This window comes from Meles meles, chromosome 4 (genome assembly GCF_922984935.1).
Source record: "Meles meles chromosome 4, mMelMel3.1 paternal haplotype, whole genome shotgun sequence".
In the NCBI taxonomy this organism is placed as follows: domain Eukaryota; kingdom Metazoa; phylum Chordata; class Mammalia; order Carnivora; family Mustelidae; genus Meles; species Meles meles.
Genome location: NC_060069.1, coordinates 307,024 through 326,609, shown reverse-complemented (window position 1 = coordinate 326,609; position 19,586 = coordinate 307,024).

The following is a 19,586-nucleotide window of genomic DNA, read 5'->3' as shown; positions in this document are numbered from 1 at the left end:
TGCCCAAATGTATTCAGATTTACCAGGGAGAAGATAGAAGAGGGTTGGTCCCTGAATTCCTTAGCTCTTAAGTACCATCCTCTAATTTGCGAGCAATATTCCAAAGTGAGTATATCTTTTTTTTTTTTTTTTTTTTTTTTTTTAAAGATTTTATTTATTTATTTGACAGACAGAGATCACAGGTAGGCAGAGAGGCAGACAGAGAGAGAGGAAGGGAAGCAGGCTCCCTGCTGAGCAGAGAGCCCCATGCGGGGCTCGATCCCAGGACCCTGGGATCATGACCTGAGCTGAAGGCAGAGGCTTTAACCCACTGAGCCACCCAGGCGCCCCCAAAGTGAGTATATCTTAACTAGAGATGAGAGTTAGGGTCAGGGTCAAGTTGCATACATTAAGTATGAACAGCTTTCTGTGTGTGAATCTTAGCTGCCTAAGGGGTTTTTAAAAAATACAATGGGAGAGGATATAGTCAGCAAAGCACTGAGCACATTCCCTGTCCCCGGAAATGGGTCACTAAACATAAATATTATTTTGTCTTAGCTGAGGACCGGGATCTGGTGCTATATAGGTCCTCAGCAGGTAACATCTGTGGCCAGCTGGCCATCTCCCCCGACACCCACACCCATCTCAGCCCATCCTCTGCCCTGCTCAAGGGCAGCAAACAGATGGACCGGGTGCATGGGGGACTCCCTCCGGGCAGGTATGGCTTGCTTCTGACAGGTAGAGAAGTGGACCAGCTCACATGCACATGATGTGTGTTCTTTGGTTCCTTGCTGTCTGCCTCCCCTGTCCATCACGCTGGTCCTGAAGCTTTAGCTTCTAGGAGAACTTGGGTTTTCAGATTTCTGTTGACATTTCGAAGTGTAGAACTGTGTTGCCTTTGTTCCCTGTGCTTGTGTCAGAGATGAAGGCGGGAAAAGTCAACATACTCTGAAAGCAGAGTATGAAATATCCACACCTTAGGTTTGAAAGCCACAGCCAACTACACACTTCATGTTATACACAGTCAGCTTTAGGTTCTCCCAGATGCATGTGACATGAAATCGTACTGAAAGAAATCTCATTCCCTAACTTTTACCTTGCAGAAGACAGTTTAGGGACACCGCTCCTTGCCCGTGCTGTTATTTCTGGTCTGGCCAATGCCCAGTCACACTGACACATGTAGCCACCCAAGGGCACAGCTGCCACATCCTCCTGGAGCACTCTCAGTCACACTGCCCCCCATTCTGGCCAACTCTGCACACCCCCAGTCCTCCTGAGTGTCCCCTGTCATGGCATGTGTCACACAAGGCTGTCAGTTTTTGTCTTTCGGTCTGTCCTTCCTGCTTGGAGTAGATCTCTCTCCCAGATGCCTGTCTGGATGGCAGGCCCATGAATGGTTTCAGGATCTTTTTAGAACAGTAGGCCTCCTTCAAAATACAGATGGGCAGGGGGAGTCTCTGTCCCTCTGTGTGCCCCCAGCCTTGGAGAGATCTAGTGTCTAGGACAAGGGATTTGGGAGTTCTGCGAGATGAACTTGTTCTGTGAAGGTGGCTTCCTTTTGAGATCATTATGGAACCACATGGAACGGCCATTCCTGGGGGACAGAAAGCATGCTGCTGTATTGTATTCTCCTTGCACACTGTGGCTACCAGAGAGGAAACACACACTCGCCCGCACAAGTTCACACTTATACCTGCATTTCTGAGCATCATTACCATGGAAACGACAGTGAATTCCTGTTGGGCTGGAGACCTGTAGACGTGCCATTCCAGGTGTAAATAGAGGAGGATGGAGATGCAGTTCTGGCTAAAGGGATGGAAATCCTTGCCTCTAGGGGTGAAGCAATTAGATTAGACCCAGAAGGCGCTACGTTCTACTCAAAGAAGGACATGATCTTAAGATCTTTGGGACCAGGGATAGGCACAAACTTTCGTATAAAGTCTTCTGTAAATTTTTCCTGTAGGTGTTGCAGTCCACGTGGTATCTCTGACAATGACTCCACTCTTGCATTCTGGTTTGAAAGCAGCCAACAGACCAACCATAACTTATGTTCCAGCCACACTTGATTGAGAGAATACAGGGGTAGGTTCCTTTGGCCCATGGATGGTCATTTCTCACACCCTAGATTTGCAACATGATGGATGATGGGGGAGAAGGCTCTTCTTTTCCAGTGGCAGAGTGGGATTATACTTTTCCAGTGGCTGGGTGTGAGTACACTGGGATCTATCCTGCCTGACCCCAGCCCTTCCACTTGAAAGGAAAACAAATAGATGATAGTGTGATTGGCCAACAATTAAGGTTTCAGGAATCTCCCCTCCCCACTTCTTTGGGCTTTGGGCTTCCCCCAACATGTTTGTCTGTGGTTCAATAGGTATTCTTTGGCTGAGTAAGTCCCCATTGCCGGGTGGGTATATTTTGTAGGTTATATACCACACAAATGGTCATCTTATTCAGGCTAAGACCATGAGCACATTTAGGGTTCTCCTGACTTAGCGGAGGATCTAGCATGTGTGGGCCTCAGGATGATTCTGATTCAACCCTTAGCAATGTTATGGAACACATGCCTTTCTGGGCCCTCTCTGGCACTGGCAGGGGCCTGGCCTAGACTACTTCTGCAGTCACGATGGAAAAGCCCCTGGCCTGGGTTGCCCAGACCATGCTTGGCTCTTTGCCCAGGACCAGGTCACATGCCCATGGATGAGCCAATCCCCGGAACCGGGGGGTGGAGCGATGGAGATTGGCACACATTGTTAGGACCTCTGTTGTAATGACTTTTCTACTGGCCGTGATGGCAAGATGTTCTGGGATGCAACTGTTAATAAAATGAATATTAATTTCTGATAGTAACTGTGTCCAAGGTGGTGGCTTAGCACCCAGAACCTCAGTCCCAGCACCTCCATGCTACTGTACTTCTTTGTAGAGACAATGGCCGAAAATGAGCAAAGTGGATGGAGTACCCAAGGGAAGGGTATGTGTGGGGGTTGGGGAAAATAGCTCTGGCCAAATTGTATCTCCAACTTACCTAGGTTCAAGAAGGTGCAGGGAATGCATGGTGTTTCACCCTCCATCATTTTGTAGATGAAGAATGTGCATTTGCATGGAGTATGGTTATTTCTTCTAAGTATTCTCTAGCTGGTACAGAGGTCAGGGAAAGCAGCGCCCTCCATCTGCTAGGAGACGATTGAGAGGCTGAGTGCTGTCAAGAAGGTGTCCAGCTTTTGCAGGACTCACTGTGAGCCTGCACACAGGATTGACAAGGACAGTTCACGGTTTTGTTCTGAAGATGGAGTATTGGAAGTATGCGGTGCCCTGTGTAAACTGTGTGGCCCTGGGGTCCCCAATATGGAGAACTTTGGGGATAAAACTCTGGGAATGGAGGTCTGTGGTTTGGGCCTACAGCATGGCAGGCCAGTTCTGCAGATGCTGATTCGAGCACCCTGGGGTCTGAGTTTATGGCGGCTGTCAGGCTGTGGCTCAGGCTCGAGTTTGTATCCATGGCGGACCTCCGAAAGTGGGGAGGCCACTCTGGGCCATGCAGGTTTCTCCTACTCTGAGGGTTTTACAGAGCTCTAAATAACAAGGTTACATTCTGGGGGTCAGGATGATTTCCGTTTTGTGGCTCAGGGGTCCCCTATATGGAGGGACTTGAAACCAGGTCTCTGGGGACAGATGTCGGAAAACCTAAGGTAGAATTAGGAATACGTCCTAGATACATGGCAGGCCTGAGCTGGTGGCTCTGGGGCGAGCTACCTAAGAGGTTGATTTGATGGGCGGAGCTCAGGATGAGCATCAGATTGTGCATCAGTGTCCAGGGCAGCCTATAACAATGAGGTGGCTTTGGAGACCTTGCAGGTTTCTCCTAATATGCGGGTTTTGTGCAGCTTCATAGGACACGTTTTCCTTCTGGAGGGCAGGCAGAGTCCTGTGGTGTAACTCCGAAGTCCCTCATCAGGAGGGCTTGTGGGTTGGGAGTCCAGGGATGGAAGTGTGAAAACTCAAGCTAGGGACAGGGATAGGACTAGGGCATGGTAGGCCCGATCTGCTGATGCTGAGATGAGCTCCCTTGGATCTGAAGTTAGGTCGGGTGTCAGGCTGTACTTCAGGCTGGAGTTTGTGTCCATGAGGGCCGCTGAATGTGGGATGGCCTCAGGGGGCCATGGAGGTTTCTCCGGTCTAGGTGTTTTGTGTAAACCAAAATAGCAAGATTTCATTCTGGGGGACAGGAAAATTCCTGTTTTGTAGCTAAGGGGTCCCCATATGGAGGGATTCGAGACCAGGCCTCTGATGACAGATACTGAGAACCCAAGCTAGGGTTAGGATAGGGCCTAGGGGCATGGCAGGCCCGATCTGCTGGCTGTGGGGCAAGGTACCTCAGCGGCTGAGTGGAGGGTGGTGCTCAGGCTGAGTGTCAGAATATGCATTAGTGTCTAGGGCGGGCCTCTGAAAGTGGTGGTGGCCTCAGGAGCTATGCAGGTTTCTCCTAATATGTGGGTTTTTGTGCAGCTCCTGATAGCGCTGCCTTCTGGAAGGCAGGCAGAGTCTTGTGGTGTGGCTCCAGAGTCCCCAGTCTCCAGGGCTTGAGGGCCAGGACTCTGGGGACAGAAGCCTGAAAACCCAAGCTAGTGTTAGGGTTAGGGCCTAGGGCATGGCAGGTCCAAGTTGCAGATGCTGGTGCGAGTTCCCTAGGATCTGAAGTTAGGACAGACTGTGGTTCAGGCTGGAGATTGTGTCCATGGGGGCCGCCGAATATGGCGGTGGCCTCTGGGTTCTGTGAAGTTTTTTCCCACTCTGGTGGTTATTCACAGCTCCAAATTGCAAGGTTTCATTATAGGGGACAGGAGTTCTGTTTGTGGCTCAGGAGTCCCCGATATGGAGGGATTCAAGACCAGGCCTCTGGGTATGGATGCCTTAAAACTCAGTCTAGGGCTAGGATTAGGGCCTAGGGGTATGGCGGGCCCTATCTGCTGGCTCTGGGGCGATCTCCCCAGAGGACTGCACTGAAAACAGGGCTCAGTCTGAGCGTCATAATGTAGGTGTGTGTCTAGGGTGGCTTCTGAAAGTGGTGGTGGCTTTAGGTGCCATGTAGGTTTCTCTTACTCTGAGGTTTCTAAATAGCTCCAAATAACAAGGTTTCCTTCTGGGGGCATAGGGAGTTCTTTCTTTCTTCTTCTTTTTTTTTTTTTTTTTCTATGAGCTCCCTATATGGAGGGATTCAAGACCAGGCCTCTGGGGATAGATTCCTGAAAAAAAAAAAACCCATGTTAGGGTTAGAATTAGGGCCTAGGGTCATGGCAGGCCTCATCTGCTGGCTCTGGGGCAAGCTACCCAGCTTGCTGGGCAAGCTACCCAGTTTGTGTTGAAGGCGGGATTCAGGCCGAGGGTCACAATACAGTTTCTTGTCCAGGGCAGCCTCTGAAAGTGGGAATGGCCTAAGGGTCCATGCAGGTTTATCCTACTCTGAGGGTTTTACACAGCTACAAATAGGAAGTTTCCTTCTGGGGAAGGAAGAGTTCTGATTTGTGGTTCTGGAGTCCCCCATATAGAGGGATTTAATATCAGGCCTCTGGGGACAGATACCTGAAAACCCTAGCTAGGCTTAGGATTAGTGCCTTGGGTCTTGGCAGGACAAATCTGCTGGCTGTGGAAAGCTACCCAGGGGCCTGAGATGAGGGAGGGCTCAAACTTAGTGTCAGGTTGCACATTAGTGTCCAGGGCATGCTATGAAAGAGGCATGGTATCGGTGGCCATGCAGATTTCTCCTAATATGATGATTTTGGGCAGCCCATAGAGCATGATCCTTCTAGAAAGCAGGCAGTGTCCAGTAGTGAGGCTCTGGAGTCTCTAATCTAGAGGGTTTGTGGATCAGGACTCTGGGGATGGAAGTCTGAAAAACCAAGCTACTTTAGTTAGGAGCTGAGGGTCACAATGCAGATTTGTGTGCAGGATGGCCTCTGAAAGTGGTGGTGGACGAATGGACCATTCAGGTCTCTCCTACACTGAAGGTTTTACACAGTCCCAAATGGCAAAGTTTCCTTCTTGGAGAGTTGGAGTAGTTCTGTTTTGTGCTCATGGTCCCCCATATGGAGGGACATGAGGCCATGCCTCTGGGGATGGATGTCTAAAAACCCAAGGTTTAGAATTGGGACCTAGATTGCAGGCCGTATCTGGTGGCTGTGGGGCAAGGTACCAGGGTTTGCTGAGTGGAGGGCAGGTCTCAAATTTAGTGTCTAATGGGCATTAGTATCCAGGGTGGAACTCTGAAGATGGGGTGACATTGGGGGCCATGCAGGTTTCTGCTATTCCAGGGGTTTTGTGTTCTTCATAGGGAACGATTTCCTTCTGAAGGCGTGGCAGAGTCCTGTGGTGTGGCTCCAGAGTCCCCAGTCTGGAGGGCTTTTGGGAAAGGATTCTGTGCATTGAATTCTGAAAACCCAAGTTGGGCCTATGGTTAGGGTATAGGGCATGGCAATCCCACTCTGGTGGCTCTGGGGTGAGGTAACCAGTGGGCTGAGCTTAGAGCTGAGCTCAAGCTCAGGGTCAGAATGCAAGTTAGTGTCCAGGGCAATCCTCTGAAATTGGGTTGGCCTCGGGAGACCACAGGTTTCTCCTAATCTGTGGGTTTTGTGCAGCTCCGTAGGGCATGGTTTCCTCGGGAACGCAGATAGAGTCCTGTGGTGTGGTTCTGGAGTCCCCAGTCTGGAGGGCTTGTGGGCCAGGAATCTGAGGAAGGAATCCTGAAAACCCAAGATAGGGTGAGGGTTAGGGCCTAGGGCTTGGCATACCTGATCTGCAGATGTGGAGGCAAGCTCTGCAGGATCTGAAGGTAGGGCAAGTTTCAGGCACTCACTCAGTCTTGAGTCTGTGTCCATGTTGTCCAGTGATTGTGGGGACAGTCTCAAGGGGCCATGGAGGTCTCTATCTCTCTGGAGTTTTTGCACAGATCCACATAGCAATGTTTTCTTCTGTGGGACAGGAGAAGTCTTGTTTTATGGCTCAGGGGTCCCCCTTATGGAGGGATTCAAGGCCGGGCCTATGGGTATGGATGCGTGAAAACCCAATATAGGGTTAGTCTCAGGGCCTATGGCATTGGCATGCCGATCTGCTGTCTCTCGGGAGAGCTCCCCGGGAGCTGAGTTGAAAAAAGGGCTCAGGATGAGTGTCTGATGGACATTAGTGTCCAGGGTGGAACTCGGAAACTGGGGGTGGCATTGGGGACCATGCAGGTTTCTCTATTCCAGGGTTTTTGTGTGCTCCATAGGCACAGTTTCCTTCTGAAGGGGTGGCAGAGACCTGTGGTGTGGCTCCAGAGTCGCCAGTTTGGAGGGCTTTTGGGCCAGGATTCTGTGCATTGAAGTCTGAAAACCCAAGTTAGGCCTATAGTTAGGGCATGGGGCATGGCAGTCCCACTCTGGTGGCTCTGGGGTGAGGTAACCAGCGGGCTGAGTCTAGATCTGAGCTCAAGTCGAGGGTCAGAATGCATATTAGTGTCCAGGACAAGCCTCTTAACATTGCTGGGCTCGGGAGGCTGCAGGTATCTCCTAATCTGCGGGATTTTTGCAACTCCATATGGCATGGTTTCCTTTGGAAGGCAGGCAGAGTCCTGTGGTGTGGTTTTGGAGTCCCCAATCCAGAGGGCTTGTGGGTCAGGACTCTAGGAATGGAAGTCTGAAAACCCAAGCTAGGGTAATTGTTAGGGTTAGGGCCTAGGGCATGGCTGTCCTGATCTGCAGACACTGAGGCAAGCTCCCAGGGTTATGAAATTAGGGAATTGTCAGTCTGTGCCTCAGGCTGGAGTCCGTGTTCATGGGGGCCGCTGAATGTGGATCTGGCGTCAGGGGGAGATCGACATGTCTACAGCTCTGAGGCTTTTGTGCAGTTCCAAATAGCAAAGTTTCATTCTGGGGGATGGGAGGAGTCCTGTTTTATGGCTGAGGGGTTCCCCATATGCAGGGTTTCGAGAGTAGGCCTTTGGGTATGGATGCCTGAAAACCCATTTAGGGTTCAGAATATGGCCCAGGGGTAGCTCAGGCCTGATCTAATGGCTTTGGGGCGAGCTACCCATGGGGCTGAGTTGAAAACCGGGCTCAGGCTGAGGGTCACAATGCAGGATTGTGTGCAGGACAGCCTCTGAAAGTCATGGTGGACCCATGGACCATTCAGGTTTCTCCTACACTGAAGGTTTTACACAGCCCCAAATGACAAGGTTTCCTTCTTGGGACATTGGAGTAGTTCTGTTTTGTGGCTCATGGTCCCCCGTTATGGAGGGATATAAGGCCAAGCCTCTGGGGATGGATGTCTAAAAACCCAAGGTTTAGAATTGGGACCTAGATTGCAGGCCGTATCTGGTGGCTGTGGGTCAAGGTACCAGGGTTTGCTGAGTGGAGGGCAGGTCTCAAACTGAGTGTCTAATGGGCATTAGTATCCAGGGTGGAACTCTGAAACTGCGGTGACATTGGGGGCCATGCAGGTTTCTGCTATTCCAGGGCTTTTGTGTTCTTCCTAGGGCACGGTTTCCTTCTGAATGGGTGGAAGAGTCCTGTGGTGTGGCTCCAGAGTCCCCAGTCTGGAGGGCTTTTGGGCCAGGATTCTGTGCATTGAAGTCTGATAACCCAAGGTGGGCCTATGGTTAGGGCATAGGCATGGCAGTCCCACTCTGGTGGCTCTGGGGTGAGGTACCCAGTGGGCTGAGTTTAGAGCTGAGCTCAAGCTGAGGTTCAGAATGCAAATTAGTGTCCATGGGAATCCCATGAAATTGGGTTGAACTTGGGAGGCCGAAAGTTTCCCATAATCTGCGGGATTTGTGCAGCTCTGTAGGGCATGGTTTCCTCTGGAACGCAGGTAGAGTCCTATGGTGTGGTTTTGGAGTCCCCAGTCTGGAGGGCTTGTGGGCCAGGAATCTGAGGAAGGAATCCTGAAAACCCAATCTAGGGCGAGGGTTGGGGCCTAGGGCTTGGCATACCTGATCGGCCGTTGCGGAGGCAAGCTCCCCAGGATCTGAACGTAGGGTAAGGTTCAGGCACTCATTCAGTCTTGAGTTTGTGTCCATGATACCCAGTGATTGTGGGGGCAGTCTCAAGGGGCCATGGAGGTCTCTATCTCTCTGGAGTTTTTGCACAGCTCCAAATAGCAATGTTTTCTTCTGTGGGACAGGAGAAGTCTTGTTTTATGGCTCAGAGGTCCCCAATATAAAGGTATTCAAGGCCAGGCCTATGGGTATGGATGCTTGAAAACCCAATATAGGGTTAGTCTCAGGGCCTACGGGATTGGCATGCCCGGTCTGCTGTCGCTCAGAGAGCTCCCCGGGAGCTGAGTTGAAAAAAGGGCTCAGGATGAGTGAGTGATGGACATTAGTGCCCAGGGTGGAACTCTGCAACTGGGGGTGGCATTGGGGACCATGCAGGTTTCTGCTAATCCAGGGGTTTTGTGCGCTCTATAGGCACAGTTTCCTTCTGAAGGGGTGGCAGAGACCTGTGGTGTGGCTCCAGAGTCGCCAGTCTGGAGGGCTTTTGGGCCAGGATTCTGTGCATTGAAGTCTGAAAACCCAAGTTAGGCCTATAGTTAGGGCATAGGGCATGGCAGTCCCACACTGGTGGCTGTGGGGTGATGTACCCAGGGGGCTGAGTTTGGAGCTGAGCTCATGCCGAGGGTCAGAATGCATATTAGTGTCCAGGACAAGCCTCTGAATTTGGGTTAGGCTCAGGAGGCCGCAGGTTTCTCCTAATCTGCGGGATTTTTGCAACTCCATATGGCATGGTTTCCTTTGGAAGGCAGGCAGAGTCCTGTGGTGTGGTTATGGAGTCCCCAATCCAGAGGGCTTGTGGGTCAACACTCTGGGAATGGAAGTCTGAAAACCCAAGCTAGGGAGAGGGTTAGGGTCTAGGCCTAGGGCATGGCTGGCCGGATCTGCAGACACCGAGGCAAGCTCCCAGGGTTATGAAATTATGGAAGTGTCAGTTTGTGCCTCAGGCTGGAGATTGTGTTCACGGGGGCTGCAGAATATGGATATGGCGTCAGGGGGTCGACATGTCTAGAGCTCTGAGGCTTTTGTGCAGTTCCAAATAGCAAGGTTTAATTCTGGTGATGGGAGGAGTCCTGTTTTATGGCTCAGTGGTTCCCCATATGTAGTGATTTGAGAGTAGGCCTTTGGGCATGGAGTTCTGGAAACCCATTTAGGGTTAGGAATATGGCCCAGGGGTATGGCCGACCTGATCTGATGGCTTTATGGCGAGCTACCCATGGGGCTGAGTTGAAAACAGGGCTCAGGCTGAGGGTCCCAATGCAGCTTTGTGTGCAGGACAGCCACTGAAAGTCATGGTGGATGCATGGCCCATTCAGGTTTCTCCTACACTGAAGGTTTTACACAGCCCCAAATGGCAAGGTTTCCTTCATGGGGCTTTGGAGTAGTTCTGTTTTGTGGCTTAGGTGTCCCGCCTTATGGAGGGATATGAGGCCATGCCTCTGGGGATGGATTTCTAAAAACCCAAGGTTTAGAACTGGGACCTAGATGCATGCCAAATCTGGTGGCTGTGGGGCAAGTTACCAGGGTTTGCTGAGTGGAGGGCAGGTCTCAAATTTAGTGTCTAATGGGCATTAGTATCCTGGGTGGAACTCTGAAGCTGGGGTGACATTGGGGGCCATGGAGGTTTCTGCTATTTCAGGGGTTTTGTGTTCATCCTAGGGCACAGTTTCCTTCTGAAGGGGTGGCAGAGTCCTGTGGTGTGGCTCCAGAGTCCCCAGTCTGGAGGGCTTTTGGGAAAGGATTCCGTGCATTGAAGTCTGAAAACCCAAGGTAGGCCTATTGTTAGGGCATAGGGCATCGCAGTCCCACTCTGGTGCCTCTGGGGTGAGGTACCTAGTGGGCTGAGTTTAGAGCTGAGCTCAAGCTGAGTGTCAGAATGCATATCAGTGTCCAGGACAATCCTCTGAAATTGGGTTGGCCTTGGGAGCCCGCAGGTTTCTCCTAATCTGCGGGTTTTGTGCAGCTCTGTAGGGCATGGTTTCCTCGGGAAAGCCCATAGAGTCCTGTGGTATGGTTCTGGAGTCCCCAGTCTGGAGGGCTTGTGGGCCAGGAATCTGGGCAAGGAAGTCTGAATACCAAAGCTAGCATGAGGGTTAGGGCCTAGGGTTTGGCATACCTGATCTGCCGATGCGGAGTCATGCTCCCCAGGATCTGAACGTAGGGTAAGGTTCAGGCATTCACTCAGTCTTGAGTTTGTGTCCATGATGGCCAGTGATTGTGGGGCAGTCTCAAGGGGCCATGGAGGTCTCTATCTCTCTGGAGCTTTCGCACAGCTCCAAATAGCAATGTTTTCTTCTGTGGGACAGGAGGCATCTTGTTTTATGGCTCAGGGTTCTCCAGTATGGATGGATTCAAGGCCGGGCTTATGGGTATGGATGCTTGAAAACCCAATATAGGGTTACTCTCAGGCCTACGGGATTGACATCCCCAATCTGCTGTCTCTCGGGAGAGCTACCCGGGAGCGGAGTTGAAAAAAGGGCTCAGGATGAGTGTGTGATGGACTAGTGCCCAGGGTGGAACTCTGCAACTGGGGGTGGCATTGGGGGCCATGCAGGTTTCTGCTATTCCAGGGGTTTTGTGCGCTTCATAGGGCATAGTTTCCTTCTGAAGAGGTAGCAGAGACCTGTGGTGGCAGAGTCGCCAGTCTGGAGGGCTTTTGGGCCAGGATTCTGTGCATTGAAGTCTGAAAACCCAAGTTAGGCCTATAGTTAGGGCATGGGGCATGGCAGTCCCACTCTGGTGGCTCTGGGGTGACGTACCCAGCGGGCTGAGTTTAGAGCTGAGCTCAAGCTGAGTGTCAGAATGCATATTTGTGTCCAGGACAAGCCTCTGAATTTGGGTTAGGCTCTGGAGGCTGCAGGTTTCTCCTAATCTGCAGGATTTGTGCAACTCCATAGGCCATGGTTTCCTTGGGAAGGCAGGCAGAGTCCTGTGGTGTGGTTCTGGAGTCCCCAGTCCAGATGGTTGTTGGGTCAGGCCTCTGGCAATGGAAGTCTGAAAACCCAAGCTAGTGATAGGGTTAGGGTTGGGTCCTAGGGAATGGCTGGCCTGATCTGCAGACAGGGAGGCAAGCTCCCAGGGTTATGAAATGACGGAAGTGTCAGTGTGTGCCTCAGGCTGGAGTCTGTGTTCATGGAGGCAGCTGAATGTGGATGTGGTGTCATGGGGAGATCGACATTTCTACAGCTCTGAGGCTTTGTGTAGTTCCAAATAGCAAGGTTTAATTCTGGTGATGGGATGAGTCCTGTTTTATGGCTCAGAGATTCCCCATATCTAGGGATTCGAGAGTAGGCCTTTGGGTATGGATGTCTGAAAACACATTTAGGGTTAGAACATGGCCCAGGGGTAGGACAGGCCTGATCTGATGGCTTTTGGGCGAGCTACCCATGGGAATGAGTTGAAAACAGGACTTAGGCTGAAGGTCACAATGCAGGTTTGTGTGCAGGACAGCCTCTGAGACATGGTGGATGCATGGACCATTCAGGTTTCTCCTACACTGAATGTTTTACACAGCCCCACATGGCAAGGTTTCCTTCTTGGGGCATTGGAGTAGTTCTGTTTTGTGGCTCAGGGGTCCCCCCTTATGGAGGGATATGAGGCCATGGCTCTGGGGATGGATGTCTAAAATCCTAAGGTTTAGAATTGGGACCTAGATTGCAGGCCGTATCTGGTGGCTGTGGGTCAAGGTACCAGGGTTTTCTGAGTGGAGGGCAGGTCTCAAACTGAGTGTCTAATGGGCATTAGTATCCAGGGTGGAAGTCTGAAGATGGGGTGACATTGGGGGCCATGCAGGTTTCTGCTATTCCAGGGCTTTTGTGTTCTTCCTAGGGCACGGTTTCCTTCTGAATGGGTGGAAGAGTCCTGTGGTGTGGCTCTAGATTCCCCAGTCTGCAGGGCTTTTGGGCCAGGATTCTGTGCATTGAAGTCTGAAAACCCAAGTTGGGCCTATGGTTAGGGCATAGAGCATGGCAGTCCGACTCTGGTGGCTCTGGGGTGAGGTACCCAGTGGGCTGAGTTTAGAGCTGAGCTTAAGCTGAGGGTCAGAATGCAAATTAGTGTCCAGGGCAATCCCATGAAATTGGGTTGACCTCGGGAGACCACAGGTTTCTCCTAATCTGCGGGTTTTGAGCAGCTCCGTAGGGCATGTTTTCCTCGTGAACGCAGGTAGAGTCCTGTGGTGTGGTTCTGGGGTCGCCAGTCTTGATGGCATGTGGGCCAGGAATCTGGGGAACGAAGTCTGAAAACCCAAGCTAGGGTGCGGGTTAGAGCCTAGGGCTTCGCATACCTGATCGGCCAATGTGGAGGCAAGCTCTGCAGGATCTGAAGGTAGGGCAAGTTTCAGGCACTCACTCAGTCTTGAGTTTGTGTCCATGATGGCCAGTGATTGTGGGGGCAGTCTCAAAGGGCCATGGAGGTCTCTATCTCTCTGGAGTTTTTGCACAGCTCCAAATAGCAATGTTTTCTTCTGTGGGACAGGAGGCGTCTTGTTTTATTGCTCAGGGGTCCCCAGTATGGAGGTATTCAAGCCCGGGCCTATGGGTATGGATGCTTGAAAACCCAATATAGGGTTAGTATCAGGGCCTATGGGATTGGCATGTCCGATCTGCTGTCTCTCCGGAGAGCTCCTCTGGAGCTGAGTTTAAAACGGGCTCCGGATGAGTGTGTGATGGACATTAGTGCCCAGGGTGGATCTCTGAAACTGGGGGTGGCATTGGAGGCCATGCAGGTTTCTGCTATTCCAGGGGTTTTGTGCGCTCCATAAGGCAGAGTTTCCTTCTGAAGGGATGGCAGAGACCTGTGGTGTGGCTCCAGAGTCGCCAGTTTGGAGGGCTTTTGGGCCAGGATTCTGTGCATTGAAGTCTGAAAACCCAAGTTAGGCCTATAGTTAGGGCACAGGGCATGGCAGTCCCACTCTGGTGGCTCTGGGGTGAGATACCCATTGGGCTGAGTTTAGAGGTGAGCTGACGCCGAGGGTCAGAATGCATAATAGTGACCAGGACAAGCCTCTGAATTTGGGTTGGGCTCGGGAGGCCGCAGGTTTCTCTTATTCTGCAGGATTTGTGAAACTCCATATGGCATGGTTTCCTTGGGAAGGCAGGCAGAGTCCTGTGGTGTGCTTCTGAAGTCTCCAGTCCAGAGGGCTTGTGGGTCCGGACTCTGGGAATGGAAGTCTGAAAACCCAAGGTAGGGTTAGGGTTAGGGTTAGTGTTAGGGCCTAGGGCATGGCTGTCCTGATCTGCAGACACCGAGGCAAACTCCCAGGGTTATGAAATTAGGGAAGAGTCAGTCTGTGCCTCAAGCTGGAGTTTGTGTTCATGGGGGCTGCTGAATATCTATGTGGGGTCAGGGGGAGATCGACATTTCTACAGCTCTGAGGCTTTTGTGCAGTTCCAAATAGTAAGGTTTCATTCTGGGGGATGGGAGGACTCCTGTTTTATGGCTCGGGTGTTCCCCATATTTAGGGATTCGAGAGTAGGCCTTTGGGTATGGCTGTCTGTAAATCCATTTAAGGTTATGAATATGGCCCATGGGTATGGCAGGCCTGATCTGATGGCTTTGGGGCGAGCTACCCATGAGGCTGAGTTGAAAACAGGGCTCAGGCTGAGGGTCACAATGCAGGTTTGTGTGCAGGACAGCCTCTGAAAGTCATGGTGGATGCATGGGACATTCAGGTTTCTCCTACACTGAAGGTTTTACACAGCCCCAAATGGCAAGGTTACCTTCTTGGTGCATTGGAGTAGTTCTGTTTTGTAGCTCAGGGGTCCCCCCTTAAGGAGGGATATGAGGCCATGTCTCTGGGGATGGATGTCTAAAAACCCAAGGTTTAGAATTGGGACCTAGATTGCAGGCCGTATCTGGTGGCTGTGGGGCAAGGCACCAGGGTTTGCTGAGTGGAGGGCAGGTCTCCCACTGAGTGTCTAATGGGCATTAATATCCAGGGTGGAAGTCTGAAACTGGGGTGACATTGGGGGCCATGCCGGTTTCTGCTATTCCAGGGCTTTTGTGTTCTTCCTAGGGCATAGTTTCCTTCTGAAGGGGTGGCAGAGTCTTGTGGTGTGGCTCCAGAGTCCCCAGTCTGGAGGGCTTTTGGGCCAGGATTCTGTGCATTGAAGTCTGAAAACCCAAGTTGGGCCTATGGTTAGGGCATAGGGCATGGCAGTCCGACTCTGGTGGCTCTGAGGTGAGGTACCCAGTGGGCTGAGTTTAGAGCTGAGCTCAAGCTGAGGGTCAGAATGCAAATTAGTTTCCAGGGCAATCCTTCTGAAATTGGCTTGGCCTCGGGAGACCACTGGTTTCTCCTAATCTGCGGGTTTTGTGCAGCTCCATTTGGCATGGTTTCCTCAGGCACGTAGGTAGAGTCCTGTGGTGTGGTTCTGGAGTCCCCAGTCTGGAGGGCTTGTGGGCCAGGAATCTGGGGAAGAAAGTCTGAAAACCCAAGCTAGGGTGAGGGTTAGGGCCTAGGGCTTCGCATACCTGATCTGCAGATGCGGAGGCAAGCTCTGCAGGATCTGAAGGTAGGGCAAGTTTCAGGCACTCACTCAGTCTTGAGTTTGTGTCCATGATGGCCCTAATTTTGGGCACAGTCTCAAGGGGCCATGGAGGTTTCTACCTCTCTGGAGTTTTTGCAGAGCTCCAAATAGCAATGTTTTCTTCTGTGGGACAGGAGGAGTCTTCTTTTATGGCTCAGGGGTCCCCAGTATGTAGGGATTCAAGGCCAGGCCTATGGGTATGGATGCTTGAAAACCCAATATAGCATTAGTTTCAGGGCCTATAGGATTGGCATGCCCGATCTGCTGTCTCTCGGGAGAGCTCCCCGGGAGCTGAGTTGAAAAAAGGGCTCAGGATGAGTGTCTGATGGACATTAGTGTCCAGGGTGGAACTCTGAACCTGGGTGTCATTAGCGTCCATGCAGGTTTCTGCTCTTCCAGGGGTTTTGTGCGCCCCATAGGACAGATTTTCCTTCTGAAGGGGTGGCAGAGACCTGTGGTGTGGCTCCAGAGTCGCCAGTTTGGAGGGCTTTTGGGCCAGGATTCTGTGCATTGAAGTCTGAAAACCCAAGTTAGGCCTATAGTTAGGGCATAGGGCATGGCAGTCCCACTCTGGTGGCTCTGGGGTGAGATACCCAGCCGGCTGAGTTTAGAGCTGAGCACAAGCTGAGGGTCAGAATGCATATTAGTGTCCAGGACAAGCCTCTGAATTTGGGTTGGGCACAGGAGGCCGAAGGTTTCTCCTAATCTGGGCGTTGTGCAACTCCATAGGGCATGGATTCCTTGGGAAGGCAGGCAGAGTCCTGTGGTGTGGTTCTGGAGTCCCCAATCCAGAGGGCTTGTGGGTCAGGACTCTAGGAATGGAAGTCTGAAAACCCAAGCTAGGTTTAGGGTTAGGGTTAGGGCCTCGGGCATGGCTGTCCTGATCTGCAGACACCGAGGGAAGCTCCCAGGTTTATGAAATTAGGGAAGTGTCAGTCTGTGCCTCAGGCTGGAGTTTGTGTCCATGTGGGCTGCTGAATATCTATGTGGGGTCAGGGGGAGATCGACCTTTCTACAGCTGTGAGGCTTTTGTGCAGTAACAAATAGCAAGGTTTCATTCTGGGGGATGGGAGGAGACCTGTTTTATGGCTCAGAGGTTCCCCAAATGTAGGGATTCGAGAGTAGGCCTTTGGGTATGGATGTCTGAAAACCCATTAGGGTTATGAATATGGCCCATGGGTAAGGCAGGCCTGATCTGATGGCTTTGGGGCGAGCTACCCATGGGGCTGAGTTGAAAACCGGGCTCAGGCTGAGGGTCACAATGCAGGTTTGTTTGCAGGACAACCTCTGAAAGTCAGGGTGGACGCATAGACCATTCAGGTTTCTCCTACACTGAAGGTTTTACACAGCCCCAAATGGCAAGGTTTCCTTCTTGGGGCATTGGAGTAATCGAGTTTTGTGGCACAGTGGTCCCCCCTTATGGAGGGATATGAGGCCAAGCCTCTGGGAATGGATGTCTAAATACTCAAGGTTTAGAATTGGGACTTAGTTTGCAGGCCGTATCTGGTGGCTGTGGGGCAAGTTACCAGGGTTTGCTGAGTGGACGGCAGGTCTCAGACTGAGTGTCTAATGGGCATTAGTATCCAGGGTGGAGCTCTGAAACTGCAGTGACATTGGGGGCCATGCAGGTTTCTGCTATTCCAGGGGTTTTGTGTTCTTCATAGGGCAAGGTTTCCTTCTGATGGGGTAGTAGAGTCCTGTGGTGTGGCTCCAGAATCCACAGTCTGGAGGGCTTTGGGGCCAGGATTCTGTGCATGGAAGTCTGAAAACCCAAGGTGGGCCTTAGGTTAGGGTAGACGGCATGGCAGTCCCACTCTGGTGCCTCTGGGGTGAGGTACCCAGTGGGTTGAGTTTAGCGCTGAGCTCAAGATGGGGGTCAGAATGCAAATTAGTGTCCGGGGCAATCCTCTGAAATTGAGTTGGCCTCGGGAGACCGCTGGTTTCTCCTAATCTGCGGGTTTTGTGCAGGTCCGTTGGGCATGGTTTCCTCAGGCACGTAGGTAGAGTCCTGTGGTGTGGTCTGGGGTCCCCAATCTGGAGGGCTTGTGGGCCAGGAATCTGGGGAAGTATGTCTGAAAACCCAAGCTAGGGTGTGGGTTAGGGCCTGGGCCTTGGCATACCTGATCTGCAGATGCAGGGGCAAGCTCCCCAGGATCTGAAGTTAGGGCAAGGTTCAAGCAATCACTCAGTCTTGAGTTTGTGTCCATGATGGCCAGTGATTGCGGGGTAGTCTCGAGGGGCCATGGAAGTCTCTACCTCTCTGGAGTTTTTGCACAGCTCCACATAGCAATGTTTTCTTCTCTGGGACAGGAGGAGTCTTGTTTTATGGCTCAGGGGTCCCCAGTATGGAAGGATTCAAGGCCGGGCCTATGGGTATGGATGCTTGAAAACCCAATATAGGGTTAGTCTCAGGGCCTTCGGGATTGGCATGCCCGATCTGCTCTCTCTCAGGAGAGCTACCCGGGTACGGAGTTGAAAAAGGGGCTCAGGATGAGTGTCTGATTCCCGGGTGGATCTCTGAACCTGGGGGTGGCATTGGGGGTCATGCAGGTATCTGCTATTCAAGGGGTTTTGTGCGCTCCATAGGGCACAGATTCTTTCTGAAGGCGTGGCAGATACCTGTGGTGTGGCTCCAGAGTCGCCAGTTTGGAGGGCTTTTGGGCCAGGATTCTGTGCATTGAAGTCTGAAAACCCAACTTAGGCCTATGGTTCGGGCATAGGGCATGGCAGTCCCACTCTGGTGGCTCTGGGGTGAGGTACCCAGCGGGCTGAATTTAGAGGTGAGCTGAAGCCGAGGGTCAGAATGCATATTAGTGTCCAGGACAAGCCTCTGAATTTGGGTTGGGCTCGGGAGGCCGCAGGTTTCTCCTAATCTGTGGGATTTGTGCAACTCCATAGGGCATGGTTTCCTTGGGAAGGCAGGCAGAGTCCTGTGGTGTGGTTCTGGAGTCCCCAATCCAGAGGGCTTGTGGGTCAGGACTCTGGGAATGGAAGTCTGAAAGCCCAAGCTAGGGTTAGGGTTAGGGTCTGGGCCTAGGGCATGGCTGGTCCGATCTGCAGACACCGAGGCAAGCTCCCAGGGTTATGAATTTAGGGAAGTGTCAGTCTGTGCCTCAGGCTGGAGTTTGTGTTCATGGGCGCCACTGAATGTGGATGTGACGTCATGGGGAGATCGACATTTCTACAGCTCTAAGTCTTTTTTGCAGTTCCAGATAGCAAGGTTTCATTCTGATTGATGGAAGGAGACTGGTTTTATGGCTCAGAGGTTCCCCAAATGTAGGGATTCGAGAGTAGGCCTTTGGGTATGGATGTCTGAAAACCCATTAGGGTTAGGAATATGGTCCAGGGGTAAGGCAGGCCTAATCTGATGGCTTTGGGGCGACCTACCCATGGGGCTGAGTTGAAAACAGGGCTCAGGCTGAGGGTCACAATGCAGCTTTGTGTGCAGGACAGCCTGTGAAAGTCATGGTGGACGCATGGACCATTCAGGTTTCTCCTACATTGAAGGTTTGACACAGCCCTAAATGGCAAGGTTTCCTTCTTGGGGCATTGGAGTTGTTCTGTATTGTGGCTCAGGGGTCCCCCCTTAAGGAGGGATATGAGGCCATGCCTCTGGGGATGGATGTCTAAAAACCCAAGGTTTAGAATTGGGACAGAGATTGCAGGCCGTATCTGGTGGCTGTGGGGTAAGGTACCAGGGATTGCTGAGTCGAGGGCAGGTCTCAGACTGAGTGTCTAATGGGCATTAGTATCCTGGGTGAAACTCTGAAGCTGGGGTGACATTGGGGGCCATGGAGGTTTCTGCTATTCCAGGGGTTTTGTGTTCATCCTAGGGCACGGTTTCCTTCTGAATGGGTGGCAGAGTCCTGTGGTGTGGCTCCAGAGTCCCCAGTCTGGACGGCTTTGGGGCCAGGATTCTGCGCATTGAAGTCTGAAAATCCAAGTTGGGCCTATGGTTATGGCAGAGGGCATGGCATTCCCACCCTGGTGGCTCTGGGGTGAGGTACTCCGTGGGCTGAGTTTAGAGCTGAGCTCAAGCTGAGGGTCAGAATGCAAAT